Consider the following 13,098-nt stretch of genomic DNA (forward strand, 5'->3'; position numbering starts at 1 on the left):
TGCAGGGTTTTGAGACAGCATCTGTACACTGGAAAGGGAGACCATTTGAAAGAAGTTTCAAACAGCAATTGCTATGGCTGGAAGTGGTTTTGGTAGATGGGAACTTTCCAGCATAGTCTCCAGTATATGCAAAAATGAATCATCTTATAGAGAAGTTCATTCTCAGTCTCCTTTGACCAATTCAGTGGGAAATGCGTCAGCAGCTGAAAGTCAGAACATTCTGTATTATACAATCATGATATCTTCAGGCATGACCTGAAGTGTATGTGGACAGCTCTGTTCTGGAAGCGTGGCATCTCCTCAGATTTTGTGGTACTGATTGGCATGATCATCAGGAGAGAATCCCAAATCCAGATGTAATTTTTTTCTCTCATAAAAGTGTTGCTGGTATATAGGTAACTGAGTTGCTTTTTTCTCCTGAGCTTTCTATATGTCTGGGAAGCAGGACCTCAAATTCAGAAGGCTGGACTTTTTCTTTAGTTTTATTTTTTTATGGTCTCAGAATATAATTCTCTTTTTTTCATTTTTCTGTTCACACTCCCAATGCCAAATTTATTACTCCACAACATAGTAAACCGTTTTTCATATTTCAAATAGACACATTATTTTGTAACTATATTTTTTAACACTAGATAGCACAGTTTTCATAATATTCATTTTATTTTTTAATTATAGGTGGATACAATATCTTTATTTTATTTTTATGTGGTGCAAAAGGTCAAACCCAGTGCCTCACATATGCTAGGCAAGTGCTCTACCTCTAGGCCACAACCCAAGTCCTAGGTGGCACTCTTTATGGGATTTGTATCCTCCTGTTTGTGAGAATTTAATATGAGAGAAAAAGAGATAGAGAGAGAGAGAAGAATCACTTGATACTTTGTAATAAAATGCTCATTCTTGTCCTCTCTTATTCTTCCAGAGACACAGATACCTTACTGGAATGCATTTAAGTGGGGATTCCCATTGTAGACTTGGCAGGATGACATGTCCTCATGTCATTCTCATACTCTCTCCTGGGTCAGTTGTTTCTGAGGTACCCAACGGTGTCATGTCTATATAGTTTTGGAGTGTATAGCCCATTTGAATCTCTGTGTCCTCTCCTGCCAAGAGAAAGCAGTCTGAAATATAGTGTGGAGATTATCTGGGGAGTAGTTGGATCCCTTGCACCTGAAATAAAACTCCTGAGACACTCTTCACTTAAGTCTTTTTTTTTTTTCTTTGACTACTGGAAATACTGCTACATATAATGGGCATGCAGTCACTTCTTTGACTTACTCATTTTAACTCCTTGAATTTATACCCAGAATTAATTAAACCATGTTATATGTTATTTCTGTTTTAAGTAGTTCAAGGGGTTTACATTATTTTCACAAGTGACTTTTTTAAACTTACATTTTCACCAACAGTGTGCAAGGGTTATCTTTTTCCAAGATCCATAGTTTCTTGACGCTTTTGGGGTATTAGATTACTGACAAAACTATTCCCTCTCTTTTTTGGGGTATGCACTGGGGATTGAACTCTGGGGCACTCAACCACTGAGCCACATCCCTAGGCCTATTTTGTATTTTATTTAGAGATAGGGTGTCACTGAATTGCTTAGTGCCTCACTTTTTTCTGAGGCTGGGCATTGAACTCAAAATCCTCCTGCCTCAACTTTCCAAGCTGCTGGGATTACAGGCATGTGCGACTGTGCCTGGTGACAAAAGCTACTCTAACACCTGTGCTCAGTATACAGGTGTCCACTATTTGACTTGTGCATCAAATATGTCAGGGAAGATTGTGGAGTCCAGTCTGCCAAGTATCTACAGAATGAGTGTGTAAAAACCTTTCTGGGAATTAACAAATATATGTGCTTTCTAATCCCTTCTTTGAACTACTGCTTGGGATTTTAGCAGCCCATTGAGATGCTTGCAAATCAATGTAAAACCCATAGTTTGTGATCTAGGGGAGATTTGAAAATGATCAGTTAGCTTCACTCCCAGAACTTGAGCATTTGGAACGGCTTTCTATTTGGGGTCCTCTGCCTAAGCCTCCTACCTTTCTTTTTCAGAGTGCTTTGTTATATGTGAGGTAACTAGTTTCTTCCATTGAATGGAAGATGTTAAAAGATTACATTAGTCAGTGAAGAGAAATTTTCCTGCTGAGAAAAATTGGCTGTCATGGAATTTTTAGAGGTACAAACTGGAGACTGGAGCTCTTTGTTCTGAACACCCACAAATGCATAAACCAAATTATTTGTGATTTTATTTCTCTGTCCTGATCCCAGGGTTTTAAGCCCATGGATGCCCTTGCATGAACATAGATAAGTATCATTTTTTTTCTGTGTTCTTAGTAGTATGAATTTGAAGATGCTTCTTCAGCAAAAGCAAAATTAAGATCTAAAGCACAGAAAACTATTTAGAGGTAGGGTGTTATATGTATGGTCCCAATATTCCTCTTCTCGGGATGACACTGGCTGTTGTTAATTCTGTTCCAATTACATAGCACATTGCCTAAGGCTGGACTGAGGCCCAAGTCTATCCCAGCTTTCTAAAATCATCTAAGTGGGAGAGATTTTCCCAGTTGTACAGTTTATATAAATCTCTCAACTCATTCTTTTTACTTTGCCTAAGAGGAACTTGAAACATAATATTTCCATTTAATGTATTCATGGATGGAGAGAAAGCCAGAAGCTACTATTCATTTATATTTGCAACATTGCCCTCACTTAAGATATGCCTTTTATCATTGCTAGTATCCTGTATCACTAGCAAAATAACAGAATCACCTTATGGTGTATTTTCCATTAAATGAGGCATCATTATACATACCATACATTTTACAAGTATATAATATATAAATAATATAAAAATTTTACTTGTAAAATTTACCAGAGCTCTTTTAATTTTAGGTGTGTTCTCAATGAAACACTTAGAATTACTGACATTTTCTATGCTATATTCACTGTTAATATGTTTAAATATTACTCATTTGTTAGTGTTTTCCCTCTAGTCTATACCTATAAAAATTGTCTTTCTCAAAATATTGAGAGCGATATTTAGCTAATGAATTCTTAGTTTTATTTTGAATTAATCATTTAATAGTATAATTTCTAGTACCCTATTTTTTTTAGTCTCCCCCTTATGCTCTTCCCCACCACCTTTTATGAAATTAACTTGATCTTATTTAACAATGCAAATACTTGATCAGCATCAAAACTCTACAGATCCTGAATTATTACAAGAGGAACATATTATGTAACTACTATTTCTATTAAGAAATAGAACATTAATGATGCCACAGAGAACAGCTTCATGTCCTCTTGCTTTTACTATACCCTCCAGTCACCCTAGTGGTAACTTCAACTATTTTTCTCCAACTAGTTCTTTTAAAGTATTATTCTAAGAAGAGTGGGATAATTTATTCATTTAATTATACAAAAAAATGAGTGAAATATGTAGCTCATTGTGTAGGAAACAAAATCTTACACCAATTATGCTTGATGCTTTGTTGGTGGAGCAAATCAGAGAGTGATCCAGGAGTCAGAAAAAAGAGGGGTAGCTCAAAATTTCAGGGTTGGAGCATTAAGAGTTCAGTTATGAGGGGTTACCAGAGTATAAGGAGTGGTGGGATGGGTTGAAGAAAAAAAAGATTAGGTGTGAGCTACTGGAGACAACCTGAGGGAGCTCAGATGGAACAGGTTTAGAAATGGAGCAACAGAAGATTTAAGTTGAATGAGCAGTGCCTGGAGAGGAAGAAATTAGACGTCTTGAAAGAAAAAGAGTGTGACATCTCTGGTAGAGCTCTAAGAGCAGGAAGCCAGGTGTGTGGCATCCTTGTTTGATTATACCATTAAGTTCTTGGTTTTTAGGAGATGCCTAATATGAGGCCACTGGGGTAAGTGTCATGCTGCCACAATATTTCCTGTCTTCTCCCACTTGTGATCAATATTTTTCTCATCTAATACACAGTTTCTTCTTCCTCCTCAGATCCATTCTTTTACTCCTTCACCACTTTTTCTTCTACTCATTCCACTTTGCCTTTTCTTCCATTGTGTCCATGTTCAGATCCTTGATTCCCAACTATACCACATACCTTATACTTGACTCTGACATTGTTGTGGGACTGGGCATAGGCTCATTAGAATCTTGGTAACCAGGGTCCTGACTTAAGGAATATAGACAGTGGAAGGTGGTGGCAGATGCAGTCTATTTTCATGGTGAAAGCAGCAGTGGCAGCTCCCTGTTGGAACATTCAGAATATTTTAGTGTCTAAGAGTAGAACTGATGGCTCATTAAGGTGTACCTATGTAGGCAGTACCAAATCAATTTTCCATAAGGTTCTAAAATTTTGCATGGCAAAGAATAAAGCTTGACAATTCCAATGATTTTTTTTTCATTTAAAATATGCAAGCTTGAACAAGGACAAATATTCCCATGAAGGTGAATCCCAGATACAGGTCAACTGCTTCCATGTATATGCATGTGTGCACCCTCCAACCACGGGACTGCACATCTATTCTACAGTTAAGAACTAGCAAAGTCTAATCCTCAACCTGGGCATAGGTTTCACAAGGAGCAACTAAATACAGCATTGTAGGAAGAAACAATTGAGGGTGAATAAAAAACATGGGAGTGGTGAACAGGAGAAAATATCTTAATTGCAATAAAGGCTTCTATTCAAAACCCAATCAGGGTCCTGTAAGGGATAAAAGGTATAAAAATAACAGGAAGACATCAGGAATAAAACCCCCATGAATCACTGTGGCATCCAGTTTCTATTCACAAAGAAAAAGCTCCAGTCCATCTCAATGTTTTTGAAAAATTCCTGACATTACAGAACTAAACTGAAATGTATTAATAGTCCACTCTTACATTTCCGTGACAAACAGAAAAACTCATGAGCCAATAAATAAATAAATAAATAAATAAATAAGAAGCTTATAAAACTAAATATGGATCTCAGCATTAACATCTGAACAGAGAAAGGAATTAAAATGCTTTAATTAAAAAATCATGAGTGGATGATAAAGTGTGTAGAAACTGAAAATTTACAAACTATTTAAAACCTGAAATCGCTGACTGTTCAGAAACTACACAGATGGATCATGGGTGGTGGTGAGCAGCAGAAAGGGATTATGGAAGAATCTGCATTGTTCTAGCTGCTCCCCATGCCAACCATCTCCCAGGAAAGCCTGATGTTGATTAGATACTGAGCCAGGCTAATGCTGGCAGCAGATCCAGTGATGGTAACATGCCCATCAGTAGATCCTTCCTCTGGGTTCGAAATTTTGATCTGCACCCCAGATATCTGACTAATCTCATTGATTCTGGCGCCTTGACATCCGATTATGCAGCCAATAAAATTGTTTGGAATGTTGAGTTCATAAGAAGTAGTCTGAGCAGATGCATCCAAACCTGCACTGAATCCAGTGTTGCCATGCATCATAGGAAAATGAGACTGTTGCATTGCCAACTGGTGCAGCTTGGTCAAATCTGGCTGTGGAATGGCATACTGTCCTTGAATGATATAAGCCTCTAGAGATGGTCCCTCCAGGTCAGGGTTGAGGCACATGGATGGGGTGGTGTGGAGAAAGCTCACACTGTCGCTGCCTGTGCTGTATCTGTCCTGACCACCTGCAAAGATGACTGGAGAACTTGATGGCTTGGGCAGGTACGGGATGGTCATGACCACGCAGATCTATTTGACACCCTCAATGATGGATTGCGGAATGCCAGCAATAGTGATGGCCAGCTCAGTTGAATTGGGGAGCATAACCCCTGTCACCTGGACTTGAGCCCCTGTACTCTCTCATAATCTTGAAATCACCTTTTCCAATGAGAGAGCCACACTGACTAGCAGGGACCACCAGCCTCAGAGTGACTGGGGGTCTACTAGCAGCTATAAAATTGATCATAGAGCTGCTGATGTCCTCTTCCAGTTTGTCAATGATCATAACAAAGGCTTTGAAGATGGCATTAGTGGGTCCAGCCAAAGTGATAATTCTCTCAGGACAATTCCCTTCTGAGATATTGATACATGCACCACTCTCCTCGCGCATCTTCTTAACCAACTCGCCTTTCTTTTTGATGATACTGCCAACTTCCTTCCCATGCATAAGTAGCCAAATGGTGAGAGTGACATTTAATCCACTTTCAATCACACCGGTGTCCATGTCGAGCAGTGTTATGGGGAGCTGGACTTTGAGTGGTCAAGTCTTTGGTCACTGGTGGAGGTAAAAGCCAAAAACTGCAGGTGCCAGAGGACTGAGGGGAAAAGGGGAGCCGGCAGGAAGGAGAAGGGCGGGAGGCCAGGGGCAGAGGAGGAGGAAGGGGGAAAGGGACCCAGGAGTGGGTGGAGGGCAAGAGAGGGCGCTCTGGCTGCTGCCTCTGCTGGTCTGGGCCAATTCCAATGTTTTTAATTTCAGGTGTTTTTTTTTTGTTTTTTTTTCCTTTCTAGTTAATGTTTTCCTGCCTGGTTGGTATGCAATAATGAATTTGCTTTTTTGTTAACTTGCCTCAGTAGGAGTGATTTATACTCCTTTTTGTAAATTCGTGTGATTGTTGAATATTTCCCTTTTATTAAGTGAATTTAGAAATATTTTGACTGTAACATACTCTTTTGGTATGCCTTCTTTTCCCCACAAATATAAACCACTTTCATTCTGTCATATCAACTTTTTGGTACATATGTGCTTTGCAAGTATTTTCTCCTACTTTATATTTTAGCTTTGATCACTGAGTGTTCCTCATTCTAAAATATTTAAAATTGGTCTCCAGATACATAAATCCATGGAAATATACAGAAAAGTTTCTTAAAAATTGAGTAACAGAGATCACTGGTGTAGTTTCTCTTTTCCCAGTATTCAAATAAGCACCATGCACATTTATTGTAAGAGGATGACCAAGGACAGGCAGAAAGTATGAATAGAGTATTAGTTGGAATAATCCAAAGCTCTGTGCAATTGAGAGAGTTTCCAGGGTTCCAAGAAAAAATAAATAAGACCTCCACTCTGGACATGGCTCTGTCCTCTGATCTGCATCCAGAGACAGTGTATGATGTCACATTTTTATCCATCACACTCACTTTTGTACATAATTAACCTGTCTTGCTACATTCTCCTGGCTCTGTGTCCCTCCTCTTTCTTCATCCACTGTGCATGAAATTTCAAATACTCTGTGCATGAATAAAAATAAGCTCAATGGAGTATCTACCTTCTATGTTGCTATAGTTCTCAGATTCTATGATGCTTGAATGTTGTTGCTTGTTATGACAGCACCATTCTCTCTCTCTCTCTCTCTCTCTCTCTCTCTCTCTCTCTCTCTCTGTATGTATATATATATAATTGTTTTTCTCTCTTGAAGGCTATATCACTACAAGAAAAAGGGAAACATTTGTAACCACAGAAAAAATACCAATACCAACTAGAAGCTAGAATGATTCTCTTCCAGAGTTTCTGAAAAGAGTGTGGCTTCGCTAATACTTTGATATTAATTTTCTGTCATGATAATGAAAACATCCATAACTATAAAAGAATGAGTTTTTACTCTTTTAAGCTGTTATATTTGTGATTATTTCCTTTAGCAGCAATGGGAATCTAGATATTTTTTGCAAGTTTAATTGATGATGTGACCAAACTGAATCATGCTAAAGTGGTAGGTATCAAATATAAATACTGTTTTTCCAGGTTGCGCATATATTTGCAATTATAATTGAAAGCTGCGTAACATATTTTCAGAAACAGAAACAGCTTGGTGAGGCAAACTCTTCAAATTTGACAGCATTTAAATTTTTTTTCTTAAATGCTGCTTACTGCACATGTGACTTTAGGAAGTATTCTTTTATATAGCTTCTCATTATTTATTTGTTATAAAATATTTTGTTCTAAAATACTTTTGAATATATTTTATTTTTTGCAGTGTTCAAAAGTGGAGGGCTGATTCTGACAAACTTCCTGAAAATATATGTTTTTATTTTTAAATATTGGAGGAACTCTTTATTGCTTCTGTAATCTACTTAATTGAGAACAGAGAATTTACTGCTTTATGTTTCTTTCACTTCTTTCACTGAGTGGATGTACTTGTGTCTGTTTGGTGGTCTTGTTTTGTTGTTGTTGTTTGTTTGTTTCTGAATTGTAGGTTTTTGAGATTCTCACCAATCTTTTTAACATGGTGAAAGTAAGGTCTATACAAAGTAGCTTCCTTGTGTGGCTTGCTATTTTAACTTTGTTCTTTCCCCAACTGTGTAATAACAGAGCTTAAAAAGTAGATACTTTCAAGGTCGCCAAAAATGAAGGGTGTAAAAATTAAAAAAAAAAAAAAAGTAGATGAAATGGAAAAGTCAACAAAGCATATGCACCTGGACTTCTGATGAATGTGTATAATGTGGTGAATTTCTGACTGAATGTTATCTAAAGTGTACTGTCATTGTGTAGATAAAAATTTGAGAGTGAAGACTTAAATTCAGAATGTTCACATAAAATTGTTTTCTCATCTTTAACATGTTTTAGAGTTTTCATCAGGGATATTAAAGGTTCCCTATACTTCTTACTGTGTAGTGTTTGGTGACTTTGAAACCATTCTTGAATTCACTTTTCTGAAACTTTAAAAAGCTGAGAGCAAAGTATCTTATAGAACATAAAACAATCAATATAAAGTATAATTGTTGTTTAAATGGTATCTCAGACTATAAGTCATGACATTGAAAATTTATACTTACAAACATGTGGCACATAGGAAAGAAAATTTACCAAAACCTACATATCTACTAATATTGTAGCCAAAATGTGACTAATAACATTTCATAATTTCTCCATATTATCTATTAAATTCTGTATTAAAATAAACAGTCTGTGGTAAGGTTTTTATTTTGTATTTAGTAAACTCATATAATATTGACTCTAATTAAATTGAAATGATAAGATGGAAATTATAATTTTCATAGCAATCAGAAAAAATAATATATAGTGTCATTGAAATACTAGGAAAGAATAAGCTGAGTTTAATAATTATTTGTTCAAAATTATTGATGGCCTCACTGGTCCTAAATGGTCCAAAGTAAGAAATAACTCAAATGTTCTTGAATGTTAAAATTAACAATTTGTAGTGAATCCGTAAAATATAAAAGCAGCCATCAATACAAACAAACACTGTACTGATGCACACATGCTTATTGACTCTCACAGATACTGTATAGTTCAGCAGCTGTATTTGAATTATATTGCATGATGTCAGGCAAAATAAAAATGTAGTTCTATAATCCATTACACTAACATCCTTCTAGGAACAAAAAGTTGCACGTGAAAGAAAATGTTTTTTTGGGGGGATGATGTAAATATTCTGTGCTTAAAAGCAGTGAAGGTTTTTATCATTCTATTTGTTAAAACTATATGATGTTATTTCTATGACATTCAAGAGATGGACATATGACCTCACCAAAAGTAAACATACAAGGAGAGGGGCTCATCACTCGTTCCCAATTGAAAATGCATTAGCTCTGTGTGGTTTCCTTGTGTGCTGTGTGGATTTATCCACTTCAGCCTTTCATGTGGGGTTTATAGAAAAAAGATTTGCCATGTTGAAAAAAATAAAAGAATTATTTTCTTATATCTTCAGGTGTTTAGTCAAACTGCTGGTGGAAAAAAAATTTTTCAGTAGATCTATCTTGTTCTCTTGCTTTCATATCAAGAGACTGTTTCATGAAAAGAATGTCTAGGTTTAATCTAGGTTAAAAATCATAAGTAGACTATGAAAAACAAAGAAAAGGAACAAACTAAGTTACCTGTATATTGTATGTTATGCACATTTTTTAGTATTATCTCATGATGAGAAATAAAAATGATTTATTTGGCTTTATTTTCAAAACATAGTCCAATTTGATCTACCCAAATTATTCCCTATTTTAAAAAAAAAAAACAAAACTTGAGTGTTCTTGAAAGTGTTTTAATAGTAAAAAGTAGTAAAGGATGTGAAGCTGAAAAGAATCATGCTTCTATAGCAGAGGTGTAATTTTTCAGTTACTAAATTCCTAGAAAAGTTTTATTTTATTTTATTTATTTATTTACGTATTTATTTATTTTGGTGCTAGGGATTCAACCTAGGGTCTTTTGCATTCAAGGCAAGCACTCTACCAATTTAACTATATCAAGAGCCCTAGAAAATTTGCATGATTATTGTGACCTAGGAAAATCTTTGAGTCAGGCAGTTGTGATTCTGAGTTCAAAACCTGACTAGCCTCTACTAGTATCTGTGGTATGGTAAAATTTTATAAATTTAGAATAGACATACAAATATTCTCTGAAAGAAAAGGTAAAAAAGTATAAAATGCAAAAATATCTCCAGTTCCATATCCTTCCCTGTATCCCAGCAAATTGCCAATACTCTTTTATAGCTGTTTTTATCAAGAGATAGTATCTCTTTGTCAATATGTGAATAAAAAAATGGCTATTATATTACAGCCAGTAGAAGAGAGAGAATATGGAAATGTACTGGTATTGTGCTTAGACATAGAGTGTCTTGATTTCTTCCCATTTTTATCTTTGTAAACCCCACCATCTTAAGAAGGAGAAGCTCGTATTAGGCTTATGAAGGAGAAGAGGCCATGTGGATGAGAATGAAAAGACTAGAGTGGACAGCCATTTCTCTTCCAGGAACAGGGAAACCATGTCAAATAGCAGAGCATATGCTTGTAAAAATTTCTGCTGAAATCAGAATAGCCCAGAAAAACCCAGTCTAAATTTGGCTTACTCATAAACTGTTCATTTGAATCATGAATTAGTAAGTTTGCTGGTAGTTTGTAATACTTGACAGCTTGGTAATACTTGATAGCTTAAATGCATTTAATAGAAACAGGAAGCCAGAATTCAAAACATGCTAATTTCAAGTTAACTGCATAGATTTAGGCATGGAAAAAGCACTAAATTTATTTTTCTTGATTTAACATTGAAAGTTCTATAAAATGATTTTGAGTAATGCCAAAATGCATGTAGACATGAAAATGTTATTAGTACTTTAACTCACAGCATACTCTACAACGAAAGATAAATCTGCCGCTCGACCAGCACGCTAGCTTCATACTAGAGGTTCTAAGCATAGAAGTTAACTAGTGAGATCAAAATGAACACACATAAACTCAATTTACCTTTTTCTTTGACCAGGTCAGAGACGTCCCCCCCTCTGGCTCCTGCCTCGAGCCACCCTGTGGGGTGGCGAGGTTTACACAAGAGCCTAGCAGGAGAGAGAGAGGGCACACCAGGGAGAGGCCTTTTATTGGGGAACAAGAAATTCAGGGGAAAATTCCATCCAATGAAGGTCGAGGGGGACAGCATTCCAAGGTCAGGGTCAGTGATTGGTCTCAGGGTCATGGTCAGTCATGCCCCCACACGGAGGGGCTCTCACACCTAAAAAGGGTGGGGATTAGTTCTGACACAGCTTGGCCAGAACACCTCACACCCAGTCAGGGAGGTGCCCAATCACATGCAAGAAAGGCTTCCAACAGATAACCAGACAACCATAGCTGGATCACTAGGATGAAGGCCCAATGGCAAAATAAAAAAGTTTTAATCTTTTTGTCCACAACTAAACTTTAGTCTTAAGGTGTAGACTGACATGAAGACATGAGGACACTTCCCGCAGGATTTGCATCATCTTTTGTTTGCTGTCTAATATATGAAAAGGCTACTGACCTTAACAATTATCACTTTAGAAGAATGACCTCTCTTAGGCAACTCTCATCTTATAGCATACTCCTGGGCCTAAAAATACCATTTCTTTCTCATTTGGTTTAAAGAAGAAATATTGTTAAGAAAGACATGCTTTTTCACCTCTAATAAGAAAGGGGTTCAGCTATTCAATTTTCTGCAGTCCAGGAAACCACAGCACTCAGATATACACTTGTGATGTCGCAGCCATTTGCCACATGTGGCTAATGAGTTTTTGGAATGTGGCTGATCTACATTGAGAAGTATTAGGAGAGGAAAGAAGTGCGAGAATTGAAAGCTTAATGAAAAATACATGTAGTTAGCTAAAAAATGTCATTGTTTATATATTAGAATGATAAAATTATGGATATTTTGGGTTAAAAATATAATAGTTTTCTTAGAAAATATAATCATAATTTTATTATTTAATAAAAATTTTAATTATTCTATAACTTAAATTTTATAAAGTACCAATTTTGTGATAACTTATAAATTATAAGAATGTATTTATAAATTATTATAATTATTTATTTTATTTGTTTTACTTATGACCTCTAAAAGTTCAGTTACACATATATTTATCATTTTATTTCTTTTAACTATGATGCTATAGAAGATTTATTACTTTTCTACAATCTAGCTGGATCAAAATTTCTGAACATGAGCTCAGTGTGTTGTTGCATACCTATAATGCTTGTGAGTCAGGAAAGTAAAGAAAGTTAATCACAAGCTTAGGGCCAGCCTCAAAGACTTAGTGAGATTCTGGCCAAAAAAAAAAATATATATATATATATATTTTCAATATATATATATATTGAAAACAACTGGAGATGTTTCTCAGTGATGCATCACTGGGGTCTATCCATGGAATCAAACAAACAAACAAGCCTCATTTAGCCAGAGTATGAAGGTCATGAAACCCAAAAATGTAAAGTAATTCCCACTATATTATTTGCATTTTTGAGTCTCTCATTGGCATTATTGTCACTGATAATTGATATAACTTTATATTAAACATTAAATACTTATGTCCCTTTGTATATCAGGTTTCTTGCACATAGAAAGCTCTGTCTGAGAAGGAATATAATTAATATTTTGTTATTTTGGGGTCCTATAGCCTGAGTTGAAATTGTTTCACCTTCCACTCAGAGGCAGAGGGGTCTGAGCTTCGTACTTTTTAATTCAGGTAAAAATTATTCAATCAGAAGTGATTTGGGTGATAATTATTGAATCAGAGCAACAACCAAAGAATAGAGGGTAGGCTTCAAAATCTGGGAGACAATTCATCTCTGTCTCAGGCAAATCTCTTGATTCATCTCCAGGCTTTGTGATGTCTGGGTGACTCTGTCATAGGCACTTTTCCTCTAACATTCAGGGTCTAGATTATTTTAAAAAATGATATGTCTGCAGGACTGGGCATT

The 13,098-nt window shown here is 36.0% G+C and overlaps 1 pseudogene across 1 annotated transcript; it reads right to left on the bottom strand.

The window, feature by feature from the left end:
- Nucleotides 1-4,964: 4,964 nt before the first annotated feature.
- LOC107161045 lies at nt 4,965-6,334 on the bottom strand (annotated as a pseudogene). Its single transcript, XR_001505929.2, has one exon. The product of XR_001505929.2 is annotated as a poly(rC)-binding protein 2-like (transcript).
- Between the last annotated feature and the right edge of the window lie 6,764 nt (nt 6,335-13,098).

The sequence above is a fragment of the Marmota marmota genome, unplaced genomic scaffold (genome assembly GCF_001458135.2).
Source record: "Marmota marmota marmota unplaced genomic scaffold, marMar, whole genome shotgun sequence".
Lineage (NCBI taxonomy): Eukaryota > Metazoa > Chordata > Mammalia > Rodentia > Sciuridae > Marmota > Marmota marmota.